General features: G+C 39.0%; 1 protein-coding gene across 20 annotated transcripts in view; it reads left to right on the forward strand.

Annotated features, from left to right (window-relative positions):
* Positions 1 to 26,373, forward strand: part of SIPA1L1 (signal induced proliferation associated 1 like 1) — a 520,024-nt gene that overhangs the window by 308,924 nt on the left and 184,727 nt on the right. For 17 of the 20 annotated variants that reach the window (XM_061429305.1, XM_061429299.1, XM_061429298.1 and 14 more), the window contains one exon: positions 13,780 to 13,841. The gene's annotated coding sequence lies outside the window, so the exon portion shown is untranslated. The other 3 variants (XM_061429312.1, XM_061429310.1, XM_061429314.1) reach the window with 2 other exon arrangements.

Raw genomic sequence — 26,373 nt, forward strand, 5'->3', positions numbered from 1 at the left:
TTCTGTTAGGTACTTGCTGTTTCTATCCTTTATTGTGTCCATTCTTGCATGAAATGTTTCCTTGATATCTTCAGTTTTTTTTTAAGAAATCTCTAATCTTTCCCATTCTATTTTTTTCACTATATTTGTTACTATTATCCTTTCTTTTACTGACTTGAATTATGGGCATTTCCTAAAGTTCCATCCATAGTTACTATCCCCTTTTAAACATTCTCTTTTGTGAGCGCAGCCTTTTTCCATGTTCAGTTCAGTTCAGTTGCTCAGTCATGTCCGACTCTTTGCGACCCCATGAATCACAGCACGCCAGGCCTCCCTGTCCATCACCAACTCCTGGAGTTCACTCCGGCTCATGTCCATCGAGTCGGTGATGCCATCCAGCCACCTATTTCAAAGCTAGCTTAAACCCCAGCTGTAGCCCTGTCTTGTCTTACCAGCCAGAGACCCACGTTTTCAACTGTTGACTCTCTTGTGTTATAGCAGATTCACCAGCTTAAGAGCCTGGGCAACAATGTAAATGAGTAAAAAGCAGGTCTTTGAGTAAGGAAAAAAAAATGTTTTTCTACACTAAGAAAAACAATAGTGTTAGTGGGGTGATAAGTGGCCGTTGACATAGACTCAGGGTCAGGAAGGCAGTCTTGGAGATGGTGGAGAGCAGGAGCCTGCAGTCCCCACGCAGGCAGTTAGGCTCTGGCCTTTATTGCTATCTGGGTATGTTGGGCCCAAAGTTACCAGACTCCCAGTTTCTCAAGAGAAGCTGTAAATCAGGATTTGCATGGTAAATACCGTACATTTTCAAGGACAGGTTGAATTTTTGTTAAGTACTGCATGGGCCAAAGAAAACATGCCTGTGGACCAAATTCAGAACACAGGCTGTTAGTTTATAACAGTGTCTTTCTGTAAAGACACTTTAAATGTTGTACATCATTATTAGGTTCTCCCCAACCCTCCCCAGGCTTTTTTTATTTCATTGTTCCTTTAATGGGAGAACCATCCATTTGGTTATTTAAGCCAGGAACTTCCTTGTCACCATGGACATCTTCTTACCTCATTACTTCTTTATTTTGGAGGAGTGTTTTGGGTCAAGAGATAAATAAGCTTTTTATAAATTAATGGAGATTGGAACATGTTTCTTAGCAGAAAGGAAGAGGATAATGGGCAGAGCCCAGAATGTCCACTGGGATGGGATCCAAGGTATAGAATCCAGCTACAGAGCTCCATGATCTGATTCTGATCACCCTTCATACTTTTGTTTCCCAGTTTATCAGGTTGGTAAGGAATCTGCCTGCAATGCAGGAGACCCCGGTTTAATTCCTGGGTCAGGAGGATCCCCTGGAGAAGGGAAAGGCTACCCACTTCAGTATTCTGGCCTGGAGAATTCCATGGACTGTATAGTCCATGGGGTTGCAGAGTCAGACACAACTGAGTGACTTTCACTTTCATATTCTTATTTTAACCCCAAGTAATCATTTTATCTTTGATTTTTAAAATGGATATCATATTTTCTTGAATTTTTTGAGGAACTTTATTCTTTTAAAAGCATGTTTGTTTTCTTGTGGTAACTCTTTTTCTTCAGGTTCTTGAATTTAGTATGTTTTTCCATGTTGCTGCTTTCCTTAGAGTGATGATTGCGTAGGGGAGGTAAAATAGGGGGAAAGATTATAAAAAAATTTTTAACATGTACGTGGGGATTTTCATAGGAAAATAAAGACCCAGAGAACCAATTAGGCCTAATGTTTATATATCAAGTTGAACAATGAGTACCAATTGTGAAAAAATAACAAAGATATGTAGGCGGAGGTTAAGGGAAGATAAGGTTAATTTTTAAAAGATTTGATTATGCAGATTCTTCTCAGCCTTGACTCCCTGTCTCTGGTGATCAAAATGTGCTTTTCCTCCAGGTGCAGGGAGAGCATGTTTCACACGGGAATTTTTTGTCTCCTGTTTTCAGGAAGAAAAGGGGAGATCCGAGTGCCTTTTTTGCACCTGTTGTTTTAGTGCCTCTAGCTCAGAATAGTCGGTATGCCAAAATGGTATGTTTCCGAGTAGCAAATTCTAACCCCCTTCAGTTGCTTATGGTAGACTTGTTTGCAGTAAGCGAGGGGACCAGAAGGTTGAGTTCAACGTTGTGGACAGTCTCTCCACCTGTGCCTGTGGGCTCCAGTTGATGGGTGCCGTTGTGGGTGGGCCAGCCACATGGGGTAGAGTGGACTTCCCGAGAAGATGTGTGGGTTCCTTGCCTTCAAAGTGCTGGTAAACTGCAAGTCATCTGGAATGGTCGTCTGTAAGGCTGTTCTCCCCCATTCTGAGTAGCTAAATATGATGATTATGATTTGAGTCTGTTTCCTTCCTGCTTATTTTGAGTGAAAAGATCTGTATGTTGGCTGACTTTCAAGAATTTGGTAAAGAACCTGGCTATTTAGCGTTCAGGCCAGATGCACGGTTGCCACTGTAGAGAGGAAAGCAAACATTGCCTTCTGATGATCCATTGTGCTCTGAAGGGAAGAATGGAGAACCCGTGTGGCAAAATTATGGCTCAATAACTTTGGTTAGACTGACACACGAAGTATATACCCCTGAGAACGGAAGTTTCCCTTGACGTGTCTGTAGTGGATTCGAGTGCATTTCATGTCTTCTGCTAACCTGTATAATTTCTTCTTACATAAGTAAAGATTGTCACCTCTGCTTAAAAATAGAAATCTTTTCTACGGGCTCTGGGATTGCTCTTTTTCAAAGAGCATTGTTAGAAAGCAAACAAAATGAATTAGAGCTGAATCAGTTAGAACTGCCACTTGATGTCTCTATGGAACTTACCATCTGTTTTAAAGGTTTTGTACATACACCCACCTGTATAAAATGTGGACCAAGATATTCTAAATTCTGAACACTATTATATAACATTTAAAATCATGGAGAATAGATTGCATCTTAGATGCCAAATTTAAATGCACAGCTTGCGATTTTTCCAAATTGTTCAAGTTAATTTTATAAGGTATGAAAAACCTTTTGGTTTGAGGATACTTAAGAGGTTCCTGGGCACACTGTACTCTAACCTTGGCCGAGTCAGCTTAGAACATGGTGTCATCAGAGCTCATTGCTATCAGAGGATTGCAGATAAAACTCAGAGTGTTTTACTTACATGAGTGTTTTGTTTTTTAAATGTGTTGTACTGAATTGAAAAGATGGGTTTTTTTGTTTGTTTGTTTGGACAGGAGGAGATAGAAAGTTGTACTGTTTCTAATATATATTTTTAGATGAATTCATAGTCTAATTGGTTTAAGTTCTTAGAAGTAATTTCACTCATCTTGGTGGTGGAGTAACAGAGTAACATTTTTTTTTCCTTTAAATACACAAAGAAAAAATTTGAAAAACCATAAGATAGATGGTGCCTTGGCAAGTGTTTTCAACAGACTTGGGGAATTTTAAGTATGGTCTTCTTAAATAACTAAACGAGATCTGTGGTTTTCTTTTGTTAATCTGGTGTTTGCCGTGGACTAAATATTGTGTTCAAAACTATAGAAAGTTATACTGTTATCTCTTGGAGGACTTAATTGTTTGTATCTTGGAAACATTCAACAATTCTAAGGAAAAAAACTATGGGAAGGTTTTAATGACTGTTAATGAGTATTGATCCAGCCTTCTGTGAGCTTGTAATCTAATTTTTTTAAATTAGGTTTATCACTAATCTTTTTCTGAAGAAGTGTTTAAGGATATTATTCCCCTGACTTTTTCTTTACTGGTGCATTTAGCGTTAGAGTTCACTGATACTATTGCAAAGTCATACTTGGGCTTCCTTGGTGGCTCAGACAGTAGAGTCTACCTGCAGTGCGGGAGACCCAGGTTCTATCCCTGGGTTGGGAAGATCCCCTGGAGAAGGAAATGGCAACCCGCTCCAGTATTATTGCCTGGAAAATCCCATGGATGGAGGAGCCTGGTAGGTTACAGTCCATGGGGTTGCAAAGAGTCAGACACGACTGAGTGACTTCACTATACTTTGTTTTCCTATTTATTCTACTGGTGGAATTTGGGGTGTTTGCAGTTTTCTGTGGCTGTGAATAATTGTATTTGTCTCTGAGTGACAGTTCTCCGGGTGACCATAAACTCAGGAGTGAAATTGCTTGCTGATTGAGTATGTCCGTGCTGGACAATTTTCAAAATGATTGTTCCAGCACATGACTCCCAGTGGATTGCTCCCCATCTTTGCCACACCCTTGACATTGTCTGACTTCTTAAATTTAGTCAAACTGATAGGTGTGTAAAGATGTTTTTGTCTTCCTGTAATTACTAAAAGCACCAAGCATTATTTATTTTAAGGAGCTTTTGTATTTCCTTTTCTAATTTTTTGTCTACTTTTCTATTGGATTGTCTCTCTTACAAATTTTTAAGAGATATATTCTAGATACTTATATTTTGCTGGTTATGTGTTTTCTAACTTGTGGTTTATCCTTATATTTTCTTTATGATCTTTTTTTAATGAACCTAAGTTCTTCACTGTGATGCAGAACAAATTTACTATTTTTCTTTATGGTTTTTCTTTCTTATGTTGTTAACCTATTCTGAGACCATAAAATCTACATTTATTGTCTACTAAAATTTTTATAATCTTGCCTTTTACACACATGTCTTCAGTTAAATTGGAAATGACTTTAACACAGAGAGTGGAATAGGTATTCAATTTAATTTTCCCCCATGTGGATAAAACATGTGTGCAAGTACCAATATTAAATAATTCAACCTTTCTGTGTTTATTTGTAATTACGGCTGTGTTGTAATTGATCGTTGGTAGGGTAAGTCTCTTACTACTGTTGTCTTATGGAGTGTCTTGATTCTTCTCACACCTTTGGCTTTTCATGTAAACTTTATGTATAATAGCTTTATTGAGTTCCTTAAAGAATCCTATGGATGTAGACGTGTGTGTATGCATATATGTAGAAACACATACATACATCTGTCCCTCAGCATCTGTGGGACCTTCACAGATACAAAATCTGAGGATGCTCAAGTCCCTTATATAACAAAGCGTAATATTTGAATGTAACCTGTGCACATCCTTCCTCCCTTAAACTTTTCATTTCTAGTTTACTTGTAATACCTAATGCAATGTAAATGCTATATAAATAGTTGTGAATAACATGTACATGCTGTGGAGGGCACATTCACATTTTGCTTTTGGAACTTTCTGGACTTTCCCCTCCGATATTTTCCATCCATGTTTGGCTGAATCTGGGTTGGATGTGTAACCCATGGCTATGGAAGGTCCACTGTATTCCCTAGTTCTGTCACTAAGAGTTCCTGAGAGTAGTCCATGAGAGCAATAAACACGTCTAACATCTGGTCTTGAATTCTTTGTTTTTAATTGAAGTATGATTAATATACAGTTATAATATTTATTTCAAGTGTACAGCATAGTGATACCACATTTATGTACTTTATGAGTGATCACTGTAAGTTACCATCTGTCACCATTTAACGTTACTATGGTATAATTCACTATATTCCCAATTCTGTACATTCCATCCTTATGACTTACTTATTTTATAACTGGATGTTTGTACTGCTTGGTCACCTTCACTTATGCGTATTGGCCTATCATTTTCTTTTTTTGGGGGGGGTAGTGTCTTTGGCTGTTTTTGGTATCAGGGTAATGCTAGTTTTGTAGAATGAGTTTAGAAACTTTCCTCTTCGACTTTTCAGAATAGTTTGAGAAGGATAGGTTTTAACTCTGCTTTAAATGTTTGGTAGAATTCGCTTTAGGAAGTCATCTAGTCTGCTTCTAGACTATTGGGCTTCTATTTATTGGAAGGTTTTAAAATTACTGACTCAGTTTCATTACTAATAATTTGGTCTACTCGAGTTTTCTCTTTCTTCCTGGTTCTTGGAATATTGTTTTAAAAATTTTATCAATATCTTCTTGGTTTTCCGGTTTGATGGCATATAATTGTTTGTAGGAGTCTCTTATGATCCTTTATATTTCTGTGGTATCCATTGTAACATCTCTTTCCTTTCTGATTTTATTAATTTGGAGCCTTTTTCTTTTTTTCTTGATGAGTCTGACTAAAGGTTTGTCAATTTTATTTATATTTTCCAAGAGTCATCTCTTATGTTGATCTTTTCTATTTTTTTTTGGTCTCTGTTTTTTTATTCCCACTCTGATCTTTGTTATCTCCTTCATTCTAGTAACTTCGCCTATATCACTGTAAACTTCAGTCTTAAAATTGTTTTTACTGTGTCCCATAGTTAAACGCAACTTCCAACATTTAACTTGTCTCAGGGTATTTTTTTGTCTTTATTGCCCCATTGATTGTTTGGTAGGATGTTGTTCAGTTGCCGTGTGTTTGCCTTTTTTCCGGTTTTCTTCTTACTTATTTCTAGCTTCTCACTGTTGTCTTTGGAAAAGATACTTGATAGGATTTCACTGGTCTTAAATTTATTGAGACTTCTTTGTGGCCTTTTTCAGCTTCTTTTCTTATAAAGATTATTACAAAACGCCTTTCGTATATTTTCATTTCTAGTTATGACCTTTTTTTTTCCTTTTAAATTTAAGTCTCTTTAACATTTGCTGAATGGCAGATTAAGTGGTGATGAACTCCTTTAGCTTCTGCTTATCTGGGAAACTTTTAATCTGAATGATAACCTTGCCAGGTAAAGTATTCTCTAAGTTTTTTCCTTGCAGCACTTTGAACATATTGTACCACTTTCTTGTGGCCTGTAAAGTGTCTGCCAAAAAATCAGCTGATAGTCTTATGGGGATTCCCTTGTACATAACTAGTTATTTTCTCTTGCTCCTTTTAAGATTCTCTTATTATATTTAACTTTTGACATTTTAATTATGATGTGTGTTGGGGTTTGATCTCTTTAAGTTCATCTTTTTTGGTACTCTCTTTTGCTTTTTGAATTTGGACATCTGTTTCCTTTGTCAGGTTAGGAAAGTTCTCCGGTAACTGCAGAAGTACTTTCTCTCTTTGGCTTCTGGGACCTGTATGTGTGTTACTATGTTTGATGTTCCAGAGAGTCCTTAAGCTGTCCTCATTTTTAAAAAGTCTTTTGTGTTTTTGCTCTTCCATTTTGGTGATTTCTGCTACCTGTTTTCCAGATCATTGATTTGTTTTTCTGCATCATCTAATCTGTTGATTTCATCTAGTATAGTTTTCCTTTCAGTTATTATATTCTTCATTTCTGATTGGTTCTTTTTTATATTTTCTCTTTGTTGAAGTTCTTACTGTATTCACACATTCTTCTCTCAAGTTCAGTGAGCATTTTTATGACCACTGCTTTGAACTCTTTATTTAGATAAGCTAATATCTTGTATAACTACAGTAAACTTATCAAAATCAGGAAATTAACATTTATACAGAAATGTTAATTGAGCTACAAACCTTATTCATATTTTGTCACCTATCTTAATAATACTTATGTCTCGACCATGATCCTGTCTCGGATCCAACATTGCATTTAGTTGTTATATTTCCTTTGTTTTCTTTCATCTGTGCTGTTTGTCAAATGGTGATTTTTCTAATTCCATCATTTTTCTCTACACTTAATTAATTGAAATTCTCTTGCAAGAATGAGCTTGACTTTCTCACACATTTATTTTTGTATTCAGTTACTTTCTTTTATTAACATGGACTCATGGGTATTTGTTTTATCCTGTGAGTTATAAGGAGAAGGCAATGGCATCCCATTCCAGTACTCTTGCCTGGAAAATCCCATGGATGGAGGGGCCTGGTGGGCTGCAGTCCATGGGGTCGCTGAGGGTCAGACACGACTGAGCGACTTCACTTTCACTTTTCACTTTCATGCATTGGAGAAGGAAATGGCAACCCACTCCAGTGTTCTTGCCTGGAGAATCCCAGGGACAGGAGAGCCTGGTGGGCTGCCGTCGATGGGATCACACAGAGTTGGACACGACTGAAGTGACTTAGCAGTAGCAGCAGTGAGTTACAAGGTATTAATTTAAACTTTTATATTTTTGCTCAGTTTATCCCAGATTTGTCCCCTTCAGATTAGTTCCAAAGTCCTTTAAATAAATCCATTATCTTTTTTGAGCACTTTTTTACACTTTGTTGTATTACAGGATGTTCTAGGTTCATCTGATACATTCCCTACCCTGCCTTTGCAGCCAAACATTTCTCTAAGTAGTCCTGGTTCCACTTATTGGAGGATGGTGTTTAGAAGCTAATATTTGAATGCTACGTGTATTCATTGCTACAGGGTTATCATTGCTCCTAGTCTTTGTCAGAGCACAGAGCTAGGAAATATATATGTATATACATATCTGTCTCTATCAATATTTATTATCTGCTGAAATGTATATTTAAAACCATGATCTCTCTGATTCCAGTCTAACACCATACAGTTCATTCTGACTTTTCCCCTTTCTTTGTTTATTTTATCTCTAGTCTCAGAGATAAAATAGTCTGAGTTATATATAGTCTGAGTTACCGATAGTCTGAGTTACCCATCGGTAACTCAGAATGAAACACAATCAGTAATAAGTGAACTGCATTACAAAGGTATAAGTAATCACAGTAAGGGAGTACCAAAGAATTAACCTAACTACTTTGGAAACTAGTATCCTGACTATATACTCTAAGACTAGAGATAAAATAAACAAAGAAAGGGGAAAAGTCAGAATAAACTGTATGGTGTTAGACTGGAATCAGACAGATCATGGTTTTAAATATGCATTTCGGCAGATAATAAATATTGATAGAGATAGATATGTGTATACATATATATTTCCTAGCTCTGTGCTCTGACAAAGACTAGGAGCAATGATAACCCTGTAGCAATGAGTACACATAGCAACCAGTCCATTCTGAAGGAGATCAGCCCTGGGATTTCTTTGGAAGGAATGATGCTAAAGCTGAAACTCCAGTACTTTGGCCACCTCATGCGAAGAGTTGACTCATTGGAAAAGACTCTGATGCTGGGAGGGATTAGGGGCAGGAGGAGAAGGGGACGACAGAGAATGAGATGGCTGGATGGCATCATGGACTCGATGGACGTGAGTCTGAGTGAACTCCGGGAGTTGGTGATTGACAGGAAGGCCTGGCGTGCTGCGATTCATGGGGTCGCAAAGAGTCGGACACGACTGAGTGACAGATCTGATCTGATTGTTTCAAACATCAAAATTATACAAAAAGATATATCCAGGGACCTGTTACTCCCCCTCTATTCTTTGTATTCCATTCTCCTTCCCCCAGTTCCCACCTTGATGGTTCCATAATGCCTGTAAGATAAAATTAGTTACACTAAGTTCATAGTGTAATTGGAAAGTTCCTCCATCATCGCAGTCTTAGTTTGTCCTTCTACATCATGTTCTGGCAGCCTCAGATTTCCTGATATTTCTCAAGAATTACTGGCTCTTTCATGCCTCTGCATATTCTAGCTCCGTGCCTGGAAGGATGCTCTATGCCTCCTCTTGTCTTGCCCATTTTTAATTGTTCAAAACCCATTTATTTCAGTTTTTCCCTACTATATAATGACTTGTTTTCCTCACCCTCCTCTCCTATTTTCATTTCACCTCTCCTACATTTAATAATTCTCTTCTGTTAAGTCATGGCACTTCTAAGTATTGTGAAACTTTTGTGACATTTGATTTAAATTATTGATGTATAGGCTTTTCATCTTTTTTGTAACTGTGAGCTCCTTAAAGGCAGGAACTTTGGATTTTTAGCATCTAGTTCATTTTCTTCCCTGATAGCTCAGTTGGTAAACAATCTGCCTGCCATGCAAAGAATGGTAAAGAACCATAGGGCTTCCCTAATAGCTAGCTCAGTTGGTAAAGAATCCATCTGCGATGCAGAAGACCCTGGTTCAATTCCTGGGTTGGAATAATCCACTGGAGAAGGGGTGAGCTACCCACCCCAATATTCTTGGGCTCCTCTTGGACTCAGCTAGTAAAGAATCTGCCTGCAATGCCTGGAGAAGGGAAAGGCTACCCACTCCGGTATTCTGGCCTGGACAATTCCATGGACTGTATAGTCCATGGGGTTGCAAAGAGTCAGATACGACTGAGTGACTTTCCTTCACTCATTTTTTTCACATATCAATTACACAGTGAATATAGTACAGTGAGTGGATTTCAGTTCTTTTCGTTTTTTCTTTACTCTTTATTTCACTCGTGATATAATCCTGTATTTATAGAATGTGGTGCCCATGATCTTGTTATCTCTGGCATTTTTGTATTCTCAGCCTCTCCTCATACATTTGAGCAAAACCTTAGTAATTTAATGGCTTCCTGTGATTGCTGGGAAGTCAGCAATAGCTAATTACATTTTCTAACACAGTATAGAGGGGTAGTATGAAATCAAGGTACAGAAATTGTTTAAAAAATATGCAGACCTATAAAGTGCAAGACTGTATTATCTGTCAGATCTGCCTCTTCACTTGAAAATCTGAAACTTCCTGCCCCTTTAACCTATTAGATTGGAATAAATTGTTATGCTGGACACAAAATCCTTCTAACAGTCTTTTAAGAGCCCTGGTCAGGTTTTAAAATGTCATTATTTTTGTCCAAAGTACCAGTTCAGTAACCTTGCAAATTGTGTTTCTAAGCTGCTGCCTTTACTTTCTATTCTGTATAGAGTATTCAACAGATTATGTTAAAATGTAGGGGCTTATTTCCATCAGTATCTTGATCCACCATCTGTTACTTTCCTCTCTCCCTCTGTTTTGCATTCTCTTCCTGCCACTCCTGTGTTCTATTTAATCGTAGTTCATTCTCCAGAGTTCTGCCTGGGACGGACTCAAAACAGAGGTTGAGATGTAATGTAGTTAAAGAAAAAAAAAGAAAGATAAAGGGGCATGCTCAGTTGTGTCCAACTCTTTGTGACCCCATGGACTGTAGTCCACCAGGCTCCTCTATCCATGGAATTTTCCAGGCAAGAGTACTGGAGTGGGTTGCCATTTTGTACTCCAGGGTATCAAATCTTCCTGACTCAGGGATCAGACTTGCGTCTCTTGTGTCTCCTGCATTGGCAGACAGATTCTTTACCACTGAGCCAGACAGCACACTAAACAAAGGGGTATTGCTTCAGGGCTGTACTCCATGAGAGTGCAAGGTTAACTACTGCACCCAGAGAGTTTGATGTCCTGGGCAAGTGAGCTATGAGAAAGCATTCACTTTACTGACCTAGATGCTTTATAAAGAAAATTAAAATATTTCACTTTTAATTCAGGTATAACACATATAAAGACAAATGCATTACAAATGAGCACTTTGATGAGTTTTCCTAATTGAGTATAATTGGAAAACTACCATTCAAACCAGAGAATCCAGTATTATTAGACTGCCAGAATTCCCCCTTACTCCTCCTCCGCCAGGCTTACTGCCCCCTCCAAAAGGTAACTACTATTCTGATTTACATAGTTTTACCTACTTTTGAACTTGAGTCATGTTGTATACTCCCTCATATATCTGGCTTCTTTGTCTTAATATTATGTTTGTGAGATTCATCTGTATTATTGCATTAGATATGGTTCATTTATGTTCATTACTGTATGGCATGCAAACTGTCTGTTTTTATAAATAGTTTTATTGAACACAGCCACACCCTTTCATTTACATGCTATCTTTAGCTACTTTTCTACTCCATAGGCAGAATTGAGTGGTTGTAAGAGGAAACAGAGACCATATGGCCTGCAAACCCTCAAATATTTACTGTCTGATCCTTTGCAGGGAAAAATTGACTGATCCCTGCTGTATAGTATACATTATATGAATGTTCCACAAGTTGCTACCGAGTTTTGGCATTACAAGTAAGGCTTCATTGAAAATATTTTTCTTGAGGACCTATATATGTGCATTCTTAGCAAATATTTCCCTAGAAGTGAAATTGCTGGGCCACAGTTTATATTCTGCTTTATTAGATATTGCTAAACAGTTTTCCAGTTCACACAAGTAGTTTTTGAGAGTTGAACTGCTCTACAGCCTAAGACTTGGTGTTGTCTGACATTTACATATCAGCCATTTGGATCAATATGTAATTTTATCTCATTGTGGTTTTAATTTGTATTTTTATGGTAGTGAATGGTGTCGAACACCTTTTCATACGCTTTTTGGCCATTTTTTATATCCTTTTTAGATAATCTATTTTTTTCTTGGGCTTCCCGGGTGGCACTAGTGGTAAAGAACCCGCTTGCCAGTGCAGGAAACATAAGAGATGTGGGTTCAGTCCCCAGGTCAGGAAGATCCCCTGGAGGAGGGCATGACACTCCACTCTAGTATTCTTGCCTGGAGAATCCCATGGACAAAGGAGCCTGGCAGGCCATCTGTGGTCCATAGGGTCGCAAAGAGTTGGGACACGACTGAAGCTACTTATTAGTACACACATCTTTTTCTTATTTTCTTGGAATTTTTATATATTCTAAATGAGTCTTATATGTATTTAATACATATATTCAGCAAATATCTTCCTTTCCGATTCTTGTAATAATGCTTTTGTTGTATTTTAATGGGGGGATTGGAATATGTCACCCCAAAATTTGCCTCTGTCTTTAAAATTATTTTGGACTGAAAGAAGTCAAGATACAGCAGATACAGGAAGAGCTTTTTGTCCTCATGTGTCAATGCAGGCCATGAATTTCCATCTGTGAAGGTGCACCCATCTCCCATACCAGGGAGAAGAGAATGATTCTTCTAACTCCAGACACTTGAGTCTATGTAACACATCTTACTAAACAAGTTTTATCCACCATACATTTCCTAGTCACCTTCCCACAATTTCCCATCCTTAGGTATCTAACTCCCCTTTTTCCTTTGTGTAGTCACTTCACTATTTATTACCCTTCGTTAAAATGGTATATTCTGCCTCTTTAGGTTTTCATTTTCTGTGGCATCCCCATTCACATAAAAACATTAACATCAAATGACTCTTAAGAGTCTTCTCAAGCATCATGATTCAGAAACATCAGTTCTGTGATCCATGAAGGGATTCTTCTACAAACCATAACTAATGCCAGCAACATGGCAGAATCTTATATAAACTGAGGAAAGTGAAATTAGGCATGGTATTGTAGATAGATGAGAGTGGCTATCCTCAGCCTTGTCAAGGCACATCTTCCCCAGGAAAAACCACAGCATCATTAGAGTCTTATGTTTTTAAAGCCCTTCTGAATTGAATGTGACTTGCTATATTGTTACTTGTCCTGAGGTCTGGATAGGGACAGATTTCTTACCTTTCACTTTTCAATATTAAAAGACATTCCAGGGTCTTAAAGTCCCAGTTCTGTGGCTGTGTTTCTTCAGCATTTCAAGGTATATGAATATTCAAAGATTTTCCTACGATGCAGTGTCAGATATCTGAATGGATATGTGCATTTACCATTCCCCCACCCCAAGACCACTTTCTTAGATCCCTGAGTGTAGAAATTTAGAAATTGAAGCTGGTTTATCTAGCTTTAAGTTACATTGGACTCAGTAGATTGGATGTGTGTTGTAGGAGTTAGACAACATGTTTTTTGAGGTTCGTTTAATAGTTGCTTTTGTTTCAGTGTTACAAGGAGCAGTCCAGGGCAGTGTTAATTTGTTTAAAATGCATTTGTTTGTTGGTGTTCAGATCTACAAAAGATGCAGGTAGTTTTAACTTGAAGATACCTAGAGGAATTCTAATACCACAGATGTTTTTTCTAATCTCTAAGTTCAGCTATTTACTTTTAAAAGGCTGGTTTACTTCTTCCAGAAAAAAAAAAAAAAGACTTTTGTCAAAGTTATACAACTATTTTTAATGAAATTTCTTGTGTACTTAACTATTTTTTCTTTTCTTTTTTTTTTTTTAGGTTATATATTGTTAATGTGGATGCTATTGTCCAAATTTCTGTAGCTATGGCACAAGAATATAGTAAGTATTGTACCATACTTCCTATGACCCACATGCTTTGACTTTCTGTCTTTTAAGTTTCTCATTGGAGCAGTGGGAGTATGAAAGATGTTTTTAAAAACTTTACCTTTTCATTTGGTCATCTGATTTTTATGTTTCTAGCTTTTATATATAACAAATATACAAATGCATCATGATTATGGTAAGTTAATCTGCTAAACACAGAATGATCGGCTAATACTAGCAATCAGATATTAGAGTTGAATCCATATTATGCATACCATCTACCACCCATATTTGGGGTTGAGGAACTGACCAGCTCCAGGGTGGGCCCTGATTAGGAGCAAGCCCATCCCTGCTATGCCCGTGCATGAGTCACTCCTTGGGGAGGAGGCATCAGCCAGTGCTGATGCCCAGTGGCATTAACTGGGCAGAGGCCTGGCTTCAGCAATGGTCCTGTAATCTGGCTCTAGCCAAGGAGACTCCAAAGTAAGTTTGGCAAGCGCTTCTGGCAGAAGTCTTCTCATACTTAAAACACAGCTACCGGAAGTGCCTGCCTCTTTCTGTCTTCTTCTGGATGTTGTTATGTGCTGGTGTGAGGTCTGGTGTGGCTCCAGGCTGAGCAAGAAGTCACAAAGGGTGGAAGACAGAGAAAGCAGCCCTGAAGCCTGTTTCTCCTCCAGGAGTCCAAGCATTTGAGCCAGCAACATTTCCTTTTTGTTTAAGCCAGTTTGAGTTGGGAGCCAAAACATCCTAAGTGATTCACTTCGTCTCCATTTTATTTTTAATAGTCCATTAGTTTCTCCTTGGGAAACGTGGGAGTAATTGCAAAGGGAGGCAAAATAATGCCGTCAAACTCGACTGGCAGGGCATGCTGGTGTGGACGGGCACCCTCTTCACTCTGAACAGTTCACAGGTAGTGGTTTTGTATTCAAAGACATGAGAATGAAATACACTGCTTTCAGATTTTCTCTTTTCTTTCCCTGGAGGTTTTCGCTTTTAGTCAAACCGTTTGAGCTGGGAGCACTGTAAAGGGTCATGGACTACGGGTCAGAAAACCATCCCTTTGTACAGGTGTATGTTTGACAGTGTGGTGCTGCCCCCGGTGTTTTCTTAGAATAGTCTGTGTTCAGATTTCTAATTGTTTGCTTTTGTTCTTCAAAAATTACTGTGAATCTCAAATATAAGAACTCTTTAAAGGTTGGCATAACAGATACTTATATATATCCTCCCCCAACACTCTAGGGAAATTGAATGTTTACCAATGCCATGGAACAGTTAAAACCGTGTGATCATCCTCTCTCAAAGCAGTGCCCTTTCTCCACCTCCGAAGAACGCCTTTCCTGGTTTACATCTTTATTCTTCCCTTGCGTTTGTTTGTGCTTTAACTACATATAGATAGGGTGATTTTTGTATGCTTTTTCACTTCAGGTATATGTAAATACTGTGTGTTTTGTTGTTGAAAATCACAAAGAAGTTGAGAAGAAATTCAGGATCACGGAAAGAAGCTATAAATGCATTCTTAGACACTTGTGCAAAGATCTGTTACAAAGCATCTTGGTGACCCATAATGAAATGTGTAAAATTTTTATTTAATTATTTGGCCCCACCATGTGGCATGTGGGGTCTTAATCTCCTGGCCAGGGTTTGAACCCGTGCCCCTGCAGTGGGAGCACGGAGCCCTCACCTCTGGACCTCCTGGGGGATGCCCCAGAATGTGTTTGGTTTTAAATGGCTGATGAGTTTAATCAACATGCTTATCTTCTCGAGTCTCATGCTTGTTCTGCTGTTGAGTTCTCTGTCTACACCCATGCCTGCACTCCTTTAAAGGGTTGGCAAGTGCAGGCCCTACTGAGTCATCAGTGAGCTTTTCAGAGTGTGTCGGTTACATTTTCACTTAAATTCCTGCATTCATCCTGTGGTCAGAATGCATGCTTTTGGTAAGTTTTTGCGTTCTTCTGCACTCTGACAATTAGCCATCTTCCTGACAAAATTGACTTCTCTGCTTTCTAAATTTGTCAGCTTGTCAGTTTCCACCTTGTACTGGTGGCAGCAGTTACAGAGGAGGTGTCCACTCCTGAGAATGGCTTATGAAGCAAGGTGCTTTGAATCATGTTATCACATTATTCCCATTGTGCCCCAGCATGAGTCTTGGTGGGCTTCCCAGGCAGTTCAAGTTGTAAAGAATCTGCCTGCCAATGCAGGAGACGCAAGAGGCCTGGTGAGTTCATACTGTGTCAGAGAGATCCCCTGGAGGAGGGCATGGCGACCCACTCCAGTATTCTTGCCTGGAGAATCCCATGGACAGAGGAGCCTGGTGAGCTATAGTCCATGGGGTCGCAAAGAGTTGGACGTGACTGAAGCGACTTAATAACACACATGCATGCATGAGTCTTGGAGATGATTTCATAGCATCCTTGTCTGAAACATTTCTCAAGTCATTTAACTTTTGCATTCAAAAAACCCATTCTTCACCCTTGGTTCCTGTTTGGGATATTGCTTCCACAGGACTGAATAGCCATTGCCCCTCAGAGATCATTAATCCTTTCAACTTGGTAGCATAGTTACTGATAAAATGTCAGAGAAAGATTTAGGACAATCAGAAGAGGATTTCCATTTTCTTTTCCTGAACAAAAAAGTAAACTGAAAAGGTTTTCCCCCTTAATTCATATAGATTGTATTTTCACTACAGAAAGGGAAATAAAGACCTCTTTTGTAGAAATCCAATTTTATGTTTTTGTGCTTTGTGTGTGTATTTTTTTTGTTAAAAAATGGATCCTTATTTTAATTTTATTTAAATATAACTGTCTTTAGCTTGTTTCCTTATTTGTGGGCCTAGAATCCTGAATTAAAATGTTGCCAATGCTAGAAAATTATAGCCTTCAAATGGAAACAATCAGTGAGGCCCCTAGGAAAAGAGCTAGTAAATCTCTTCCATTGAGAGATGACCAGCCTTCAAATGGAATGCCATTTGAATAGCAGGCCAGATACAGACAGGAAATGCAAGATATTTAAGCTACAGTCCCACAATGTATTTTATATCCGTTTTGTTGAAAAAACTTGTTTCTTAAGGGAAAAAAAAACCTGTTACTGACATCATCAGTTCAGTGAACTGATGTTTTTGTTTCTTGTAGAAGGATGTCTTCGTATTTATTTCTTATGTAAAGGAATTTGTAGATTGGCTTGTTTTTATGCCTCAAAATGAAATGGTGCCTTTGTGGGGGATGCTCCACTGGGCTGAGGGAACTTCTAGACAGTGACTCAGATCTGTAATTAGGTCTCGCTTTCTGCGCCCTTGTTGACTTAAAAGCTCTGGCCATAGACCATTTAGTCTGGGGAAGCCATACGTGAATCATCTAAATTGGCACAAATTATCCAGAATGCTACTAAATGTTTTCTACTCTTTATTGTGATTGAGGGGACTAGAAAGGGAGACTTCTTTGAATTTGAAGGTATTCTCAAGGGTATGTATACACATTTGTGAAAGCACATCTCGTCCTTAGGGTGAAAAGCAATAGAATATTTGACAGTTGTAGGCAGTTCTCATTTTGCGAGTCTGTTTTAGAACATTCCTTCAGGCTTTCTAGCCTTTGCTTTGGGAAGAAGATAGCAACAGTTGCCTGTTTCCCAGCTCCAGTTTGTTCTCCTTCCAGGGTCTTTCAGGAAGGGAGATCCAGTGGCCGTCTTGCTGCCAATGGTCTCAGCTTAACTCCCACAGCACGGTTGACATAGTTTAGTTTATGTTTGTATTTAGTTTATGTTATGTTTGTTTTGCATCTTTTAACTTGAACCCTCTCATCAATATCTTTCATATATATTTAGGATGGAATTTGATAATCCTTTTCTTCTCTTTCTTAAAAGGATGAATCAGCAGACTTACTTAGACCTGCTTCAGTTACCTGGCAGTGAAGTGGGTGAAAGTCGTTTTTTTGTCTTCACTGAATAAGTTCACTTTGTTTCAGCTTATTTTAGTGAAAAACATTAAAATAATCAAATTAATTCTACAGTGGAGGATATTTAAATGTAAGTCATTTAGGAATAAAGATACAATGAGGGCTTTTCTTAGATAGAAAGTAAGCCTTTTAATTAGTTTTTTCTCTCTCTATGGGTTTTCTCTGATGGTGTGTTAAGGATCTTGTCCAGCACTTATTACCTGATTGTTTCTGCCCTGAAGAGAAAAAACAAGCACATTTAGCCAGTCAGTAGCTAAAAGACCAGATTTTCAACTTGTAATGTGAGTTGACTTTTTAATACGTAGACAAATCTTTGTTTTCATGTTGAGATATCTGAGATCGGGCCTTTCAGAGGAATGTGTCTTTTGACATGAAGTAGAAGAAAGCCATGGCTCGTTGCCTAACTGTGTTTTGCAGGCCTTAGTGCTGTTCTGCGTCTGTGGGGTCACGTGAGTTGGGCTGTCTTTGTTGGTCTAGGGCATCGCTGTTTGTTATATACTGTCATAGTCATTTTGGAAAGTCAGGTGTTCAAATTACAAAATTATGGTTAGCAGATCGGCTGAGTTAAGTTGGAAGATTTTAAAGTGAGTTTCTAAGAAACTGGTTGGTAAAGTATTCTTAATTACATGGTTCCTTCAGCTCTTTCCCATGATATAAATCACAAAGGACCTTCATATTAGCAGTTTAGGCTGTGTTTATAAAGGATGCCTGTTCACTAAAAACTGCAATCCTGTTTGTCATAAGGACTTGTTTAGTACCCAATTAACCTTTCACTTAATCTCTCTTTAGAATTAGGAGCCAAGAGACCACGCTTCAGTACCAAATACAAACACCCAACCTTATGGCCTTTAGTTTGCACAGTGTGGAAGTAACTGGGTCATGAGCTAACACCTAAATAGAGGCGTGTGAAAGGTTTACCTCCAGTGGGACTTCAGCATCACCTTATGGCTTCTAGGTTACACTGTGTGAGTTATTTCTTCTGTGGCATTCAGTATCTCTCGTCAACAGGTGCATGACAGGCCAGGTCAAGAATTCAAGAGTTCTTAATGAATGGGGACATATCTGGAGTTTTATGCTTGATGATATCTTGTCCCCACAGTAGCAGATGCCTTCTAACTTTCTGGAAATGAAATCTCAATCTTATAATGAATACTAATCCCTGGCAAAAACTTTGCACTGTCTTTTTTTTCTCTCTCTCTCTCTTTTCAAATTAGTTAAACAGAATTAGTCTGATCTGTAGGGTTAGATGCCCTCTGTGTATTCTGCAAACTCTGCTAAACAATGTATGAAGATATATATCGCCTTCCTCTTGAGCCTCCCTCCCACTTGGTAATCCTATTTTATTACTGCAGAGTGGCTTCATTTTAAAGATAGAGACATCAATGGATATCCATCCACTCTGCAAGTGTATAGAGCTTGTTGGTTATAAAAATTCAAGCCAAGGCCCAGCATTCATCGTAGCTAAAATTCTGTTCTTTCATGATATTCTGCTAATCATTTTGGAGTCATGTTCATTTCGTTGTATTTGTTTGAAAGTGAAAGTTGCTCAGCCATATTTGACTTTGTGCGACCCCATGGACTATACAGTCCATGGAATTCTCCAGTCCAGAATACTGGAGTGGGTGGCCTTTCCCTTCTCCAGGGGATCTTCCCAAAGGGATCAAACCCAGGTCTCCCGTGTTGCAGACGGATTCTTTACCAGCTGAGCCACAAGGGAAGCCCAAGAATACTGGAGTGGGTAGCCTATCCCTTCTTCAGCGTATTTTCCTGACCTAGTAACCAAACTGGGGTCTACTGCATTGCAGACGGATTCTTTACCATCTGAGCTTTTGTTTGAAGCATCGAGAAAATCTGGGCAGAGGATGAGATGGTTAGATAGCATCACCAATTCAATAGACGTGAATTTGAGCAAAATCTTCACTAATAGCTTAGTCAGTAAAGAGTCTGCTTACAATGTAGGAGACCTGGGTTTGATTCCTGGGTTGGGAGGATCCCCTGGAGAAGGAAATGGCAACGCACTCCAGTATTCTTGCCTGGAGAATCCAATGGACAGAGGAGTGTGGCAGGCTACCGTCCATGGGGTTGCAAGAGTCGGACAGGACTTAGTGACTAAACTACCACCACTGGGGGATAGTGAAGGACAGGAGAGCCTGGTGTGCTACAGTTCATGGGATCGCCCAAAGTCAGACATAACTGAGCAATGCAACAGCAGCAACTCCAGCAAATTAAAAAAATAACTTTTCCAAAAATAATATGTACCTACAAAAATGCAGGAAGTATATCTGAACATAAAATGAAAATGACCATCTGTAATGTTGCTGTCGAGAAGTAGTTGTGATCTGCATGCACTAATAACGTGCTCTCATAGAACCCAGGGCACACCATTACGGGGGGGAGGGGGTGACCCATACCAGTGGTTAATGAAGGACTGACGTGGATGGTGGCACCCAGAAATTCTTAAATACCTGTAATGGTATGTGTTAAACATAATATCACCTACACTGCAAGTATTTATATGAACAAGTTGTTGACATTTCATTGTAGAATAAAGAGGGAGTCTCTTTAAAGACAAGCTGGGCTCTGGCCTATCCTGGTTAACTTTTGTTTTTAATGCTTTTAGGGAGAGAGTTTTGGTGTCGGGTGTATTTCTCTATGTAGGCCTGTGACTTGTTTTTGTTTGATTTGTTTAAGTGAAGGAGCCTTGAAAGTAAGCTTATTATATGCAACAGTAGGAGAACACTGTGTTTTTAAAGGAAATGTCTGTTCCCTGATAGGAAAGGCAAGAGACTAGGCTGCATATGGTAATTCTCCAAGGGTAATTGAGTTCAGGGTCCCTCCTGGACTTGTTTTTAATACGCTGTATCTCTCCTCTGCCACATTCTGTTCCATGTACCCCTTCTCTTTGCTTCCTCCCCCATCCTGTAAGGTAAACAATGCAGCATTGCAGAACCCTGGGCTGACTCACATCTCCAGTATCCCACTTCATGCTTTGGTTTACAGTAAGCCCGGGTGTTGTCTGGTTTTCAAATCACCACACCACAAGGAAACAACAGACATCGCCCTGGATCTGAAAGTATTTGCCCTTTGTGATGTTTTGATCATTTCTGAGGATTTGTTTGCTGGCCTCTTTCTCTGAGGCTCAAAATAACTTGGTATGTATGCCACAGCCCACTTAGCTTCCAGAGGGCTTCTTTTAAGTGCCTGTCCTTAACAGAAGCATTCTCTCTGAGCAGTGATGCACTTCAACCAGTTGGCCAGTAATGAGCCCCAGAGTTTCTTGTCCTGAAGCCTTAGTGGTGTAAACAGAGCAAATGATGAGAGCTTTGTCCTTTGTCCTCTCTTCCAAGTACAGGGTGTAAAAGTTGTTTTAGAGGAAGTTTGCGTTTTGTGGTATCACTTGGTTTTGGTCCTGTGTCCCTTTAGATTTTAGCCTGGAATTCTTTGGGAAACTCCACCCCTGGAAGAAAAGGAGGATTTTTAAAAGAATTGTGTCAGCAGCTGTCAATGTTGGTAAGAACACAGCACTGTCTTTGCAGATTTTTTAGTTATACAGCAACAGCTTGTGGCATTTTACTTTTGCAATGGCAGTCACTTGCACTGAGAGGCTGATTTGAATTGTATTAGTCAAATAGCTTCATTTTAAATTATTTTATAACTTTGTATTGTTGTAAAACACTCAAACTTTGATTCCCTGATGTTATAAGTGTGTTTTTAGTTTGACATCAGATTAAGATCTTTGCGTTTAAATGGTTGAAGAAAGCAAATTTTAATTTGTTTTCAAAATATTTTTATTAATAAATAGTAATCGTATCTTTTCTACCAGTTTTACTTATGGGTAGCTTCATATGACATTTCCATTTTGCATGATTGTTTTTAATGTTCTGAACTGTTGTCTTTTTATTCACAGTCTTAGGGTTGTATATGTCATTTGATTTTCTTGCATAACGCTCATTAGATGTATTTCAAATTTGTTTATTTTCAAGTCCAATGCTAAAGCTATAAATAACCCTCCTTATTTTTAATTTGCACTTTGACTCTTAACAAGTTATAACACAATCTCTCTATGAGTGGGTTCCTGATTCTGTTAAATTTACTCCTCCTTCACAAAGATAGCTTGATAGGTATTTGTTTGTTTCACATAAAATTTCAATGTAATCTCTTTTTGAAAAGGATTTGGATTAAGTCATTTATTATTGGTTTCCCAATCCTCATTTTCATTCCTTCAAAATGGGTTATCTTTTTACTTCTCCTTCCACATTTCCTTCCTCTTTTTTTGATATGAAAGATACGAGGTGGACCATAAGAAGAGATTTTGACTTTGTTCTAAGTGAAAGATGGGAATGAAGTCAAGTTCAGGTAGAGAATGAAAGGTCAGCCTTATGTGGGAAGAAAATTAGAAAAGAATTCAGGTGAGAAATTTGTCGTCTTAAAACTTAACCCATCACAGGAATTGGTACTGGCACCCCACTCCAGTACTCTTGCCTGGAAAATCCCATGGACAGAGGGGCCTGGTAGGCTGCAGTCCATAGGGTTGCTAGGAGTCAGACACGACTGAGTGACTTCACTTTATTTTTTCACTTCCGTGCATTGGAGAAGGAAATGGCAACCCAGTCCAGTGTTCTTGCCTGGAGAATCCCAGGGACGGGGAGCCTGGTGGGCTGCCGTCTATGGGGTCGCACAGAGTCGCACACGACTGAAGTGACTTAGCAGCATTATTTCTTTATCTGCGTCTTTGTTGACCCAGATCATACCAGGTCACTTCCATCTTCTGAGCTAGGTCTTTGTTTTTTCTTAGTAGATGGTCAGTTAACAGAAAGTCTGACTGACTTGCTGACTTGTTAACTGCAAGAAAAAAATAGGCTCACTCTCTTCTTAAAACCGCCATTCTAATTTCCTACTGGTGAATTCCTCCTTCATGGATTCTGTGAGGAAGTTGAATTCCACCCCCTTTTTTTTTAGTTGAATCTTCTTCCCTAATATTATGTAGTAGATCCCTTTTTTCCTAGAGAAGTGTGAGATGTTATTTTGTCTTCAGTTTTCAAAGTAAAAGGCTCCCCTGTTGCCTCGTTTCCAGAGAGGTGGTTTCCAACCATTCCTACTTGAGTTTTTGTGGAACATTGGTCTTCCGTAAATTGGTCGGATTAAAATTGTGTCCTGACATTTTGCTGCATTCTTTGAGATTCTTGGAGTGCCCAGGTGGTCTGTGAAACCACAGTTGGGAGTGACTGCGTGGGCGTCCATCCTTTCATCCCTTACATCTGGCAGAGTGGGATCTGGGCTTCAGTGTTTCTCTCCTGCTTCCTCTGGTTTGCCACTTCAGATCTTTTTGGCTTCATTACTAGGTCTCTAAATTTCATTGTCAAGTCCACTTTCTTCCAAATGTTACAAAACAGAACCAGAGCCATGATGCATTTTGGTTTGTGTCTGTTTTTGGCATTTCTGGATACAGAAAGGGCACAGTAGGCCCCTTCTTAACACGTTTCGATGCTTGAAGAACAATAAAACATAAAAGAATAAAAAGTCTAGTTTCTTTATGTTGATATATGGCAAAAACTAACACTGTTGTAAAGCAGTTATCCTCCAGTTAAAAATAAATAACAAAAAAATAATAACACCAAACTGTAATATCTATTTTGGGTGGAAAACTGTTAAAAATAAGTGTATATTTCTTAAAAAAAAAAAAAAAGTCTAGTTTCTTGTTAGGTAGTTACTGTCCTTTCCAGACTCCTCCTTTTTTGGTTGTGTTTATTGCATGTAGCCCACCACTAACTGCAGTCATGGGATGTTGCTTTCACATATGATCTGCAGGATAGTTTCAGATGGTTTCTTAGTGACTGTTGTTTAGCGCAGAAGAAGATGCACTTATTTCAGTTTTGTGCATTTCTCCCTCCAAGTGCACAGGGCCACGTGTTCTTTGGTGCCAGGATGCTTCCTTACAGTTCTGAGAGGACTTGGCCTGTTTTCCCAAATGAGATAATGGACACAAAAATGCTCTCTAGTAAGCTACAAAATGTCATAAAGAGGATACTGTTGTTACCATTATTCTCTGCTTGAGTGGCCAACTATAAATACTCTCTGTTCCTTTCATGACCTCCATCTGAGATCTGGTTGCGTCTGACATTGCTGTTTCCAGGGAATAGCTATTTCTTGATTAGGCCGACTTTTTCCTTCTTAGACCTTTTGCAGAAGAAAAAGCTCCACACATTGAACAAATGTAGCATAACAAATATTACATTCAAGCAAGTGGTTATTATTTCATAATATTTACAAAGAAAGGAGTCCCTGCCCTTTATATACAGAAAAAGTTTCTATTGGCAATGACCCTGAAGTTCCTGGCCCCATGAAAAATAACTGGTTCTAGGAGTCACAATTTCTGGGTGCCCGTCTCACTTCTTACTCAGCAAGAGGACGGTTTCTCTGACAGATGGACTTGTAGATTTTGTTGAGCTTTCATACAGAATACAGCGTGTGTGTGATTTAACTCCTTGCCCTTGAGCTTTTCAATTTGTGCACAGTGATGTTCTTGTGGAGAGGGGTGTGACCTGGACCACAGAGAGAGAACTTACAAGGAAAATAAAGGTTGGGGGTGGGGGGCATTTTCTTCCTCTGCCTCCCATTGTAGCTGGAAAGTGGAAGTGTTGTGGTGAGATGCTTCTTCTGCCGCAGATACCATCCGAGCGGGTGTCTTATTTGTGGGGCAATGCCAGCTCGCATGTTGAAGCTGGCCTAAAAGCTGCTTCTTCATTGGCAGCAGCTCCTCATCAGAAATGCTTTCCTGCATTTCATGGTAAACCACTGCTGACACTGATGGGGAATTCTGAAAAGACCGTGTCGTGGAGATTTGACATTCCTTGAAGCTGGTCAATAGTTTACCTCAACAAGCCTTTTGGAGTTGTTTCAAAACACTAATCGCACGCTGACAGCAGCTTGCCCTGTTGAGGGGAAGAGTTGGGCTGATTATTGCACGTATTCTAAGACTGCTTGATTAGAGGGGCATTTCTTAGCTTACCCTGTCTGTTCTTTCCTTTCCACTGTAAATGGAACTTAAATTCCATGAAAGACTGTATTGTAAGTCCTAGTTTCTGGACTTATGAAAATTCTGAAATTTGCTTTTCAGAATTTTGGATTTTGTAAAGTACAGTGTTAGCTAGGGCAGACCAGAAAAGTTGTGTCAGTTACCTTGGAAGTGATGTCTTTGTTGAATAAGGAAAAGAAGGATACAGTAGCAGTGGAAACACTTGATTAGGTCCAAGGAAAACATTTTAGCTCTTCTTAGGATACCATTCTCTGCCTTCAAAGGAGAGATATTTAAACTTGCCAGTTACTTAGGCATTTAAAAAAATTCAATTCTCTCTTGAATTTGTTACAGTATCGCTTCTGTTTTATGTTTTTGTCCATGAAGCACATGGGATCTCAGCTCCCCGACCAGGAATCGAACACACACCCCCCAGCTTTGGAAGGTGAAATCTTGACCTCTGGGCTGCCAGGGAAGTGCCTGCATAGGCATTTTAAGTTGTTTGAAATTACGGTAAAGTCATGTAGTGTTCAAAAAAGGGGACTGAAATCAGCAGAGCATAGAAAGTCCAAGTTGTCGCTTCCACAGAAACCAGACCTTGTTCGTGTTATATGGACTATAATTTCTTATCTCCATCTCTAGCAAGAATAATTCATACTCCACATGAGATAAATTATCGCCTTCATTGGGCCATTTGTTAAAAGTTCCACCTACTGGTGAGTAAATTAACCTAGAGAGCATGTTCTGTATTTAGAATGTTTGACTAATGTAAGGAATCCAGTGTTTATTAGTCTATGACATACATTTTAAGGATAAGTAAATAAAGACCCAAATGCATAGTTATTTGTTAAAAATAACAAAATAAGTCATTTGAAGAGCAGGAAACAGATGGGCTCTCGTATCCTTCTTTCTAGAAAAGCTAATCCATGTTGACACAAGGCATACATCATTCACAAGAGAGATTCTCGTCTTTTGCCAGATATTCTTTCTTTATTTTAGGCAAGTATGATACCAATCACAACAGTTGTCAACTCAGGTCTCTCCATTCAGTACATTTTCCATAAGGTAGCACAAAGGAATTAAGGTTCATTCCTTGAATTAGGAACCTTAAGGTTAAGGGAGAGGAAGGTGGCAGGCCCATGGCTCCACTGTGCTGGAGGATAAACCTACTTCCCAGCACCCAACCCCTTCCTTTGCTCTGTCCTCCATGCTTAATGAGCTCCTATGCCTTCCCACAGTTGAACTCTTCACCCTGTCTGTCTTGTGGACCCCTCGCCTTCTCCAGATATGAATCCTCTAGTCCTGGCATTCCCATCTTCCCCCTGCCCATCTCTTCATGCATGTTCTTTGCCTGTAAATATTCTTCAACTCTCTTTCTCCAGCACAAATGTTCCCACCCCCTCTCAGATCTCTCGTTGTCTCTTTCTTGTTTCCAGTGCAGGAAAAACAAGAAGTGGGGCAAGGGGAAGAACTAGTCCATCAGTGTAAATCCCTTAATTCTTCTAGTGTTTTGGGATTTGTTTGAGGGACGCCAATTTATAATACACCTGCATTAATACACATACAGTAAAATGTATAGATCTTA

The sequence above is a fragment of the Bos javanicus genome, chromosome 10 (assembly GCF_032452875.1).
Source record: "Bos javanicus breed banteng chromosome 10, ARS-OSU_banteng_1.0, whole genome shotgun sequence".
In the NCBI taxonomy this organism is placed as follows: domain Eukaryota; kingdom Metazoa; phylum Chordata; class Mammalia; order Artiodactyla; family Bovidae; genus Bos; species Bos javanicus.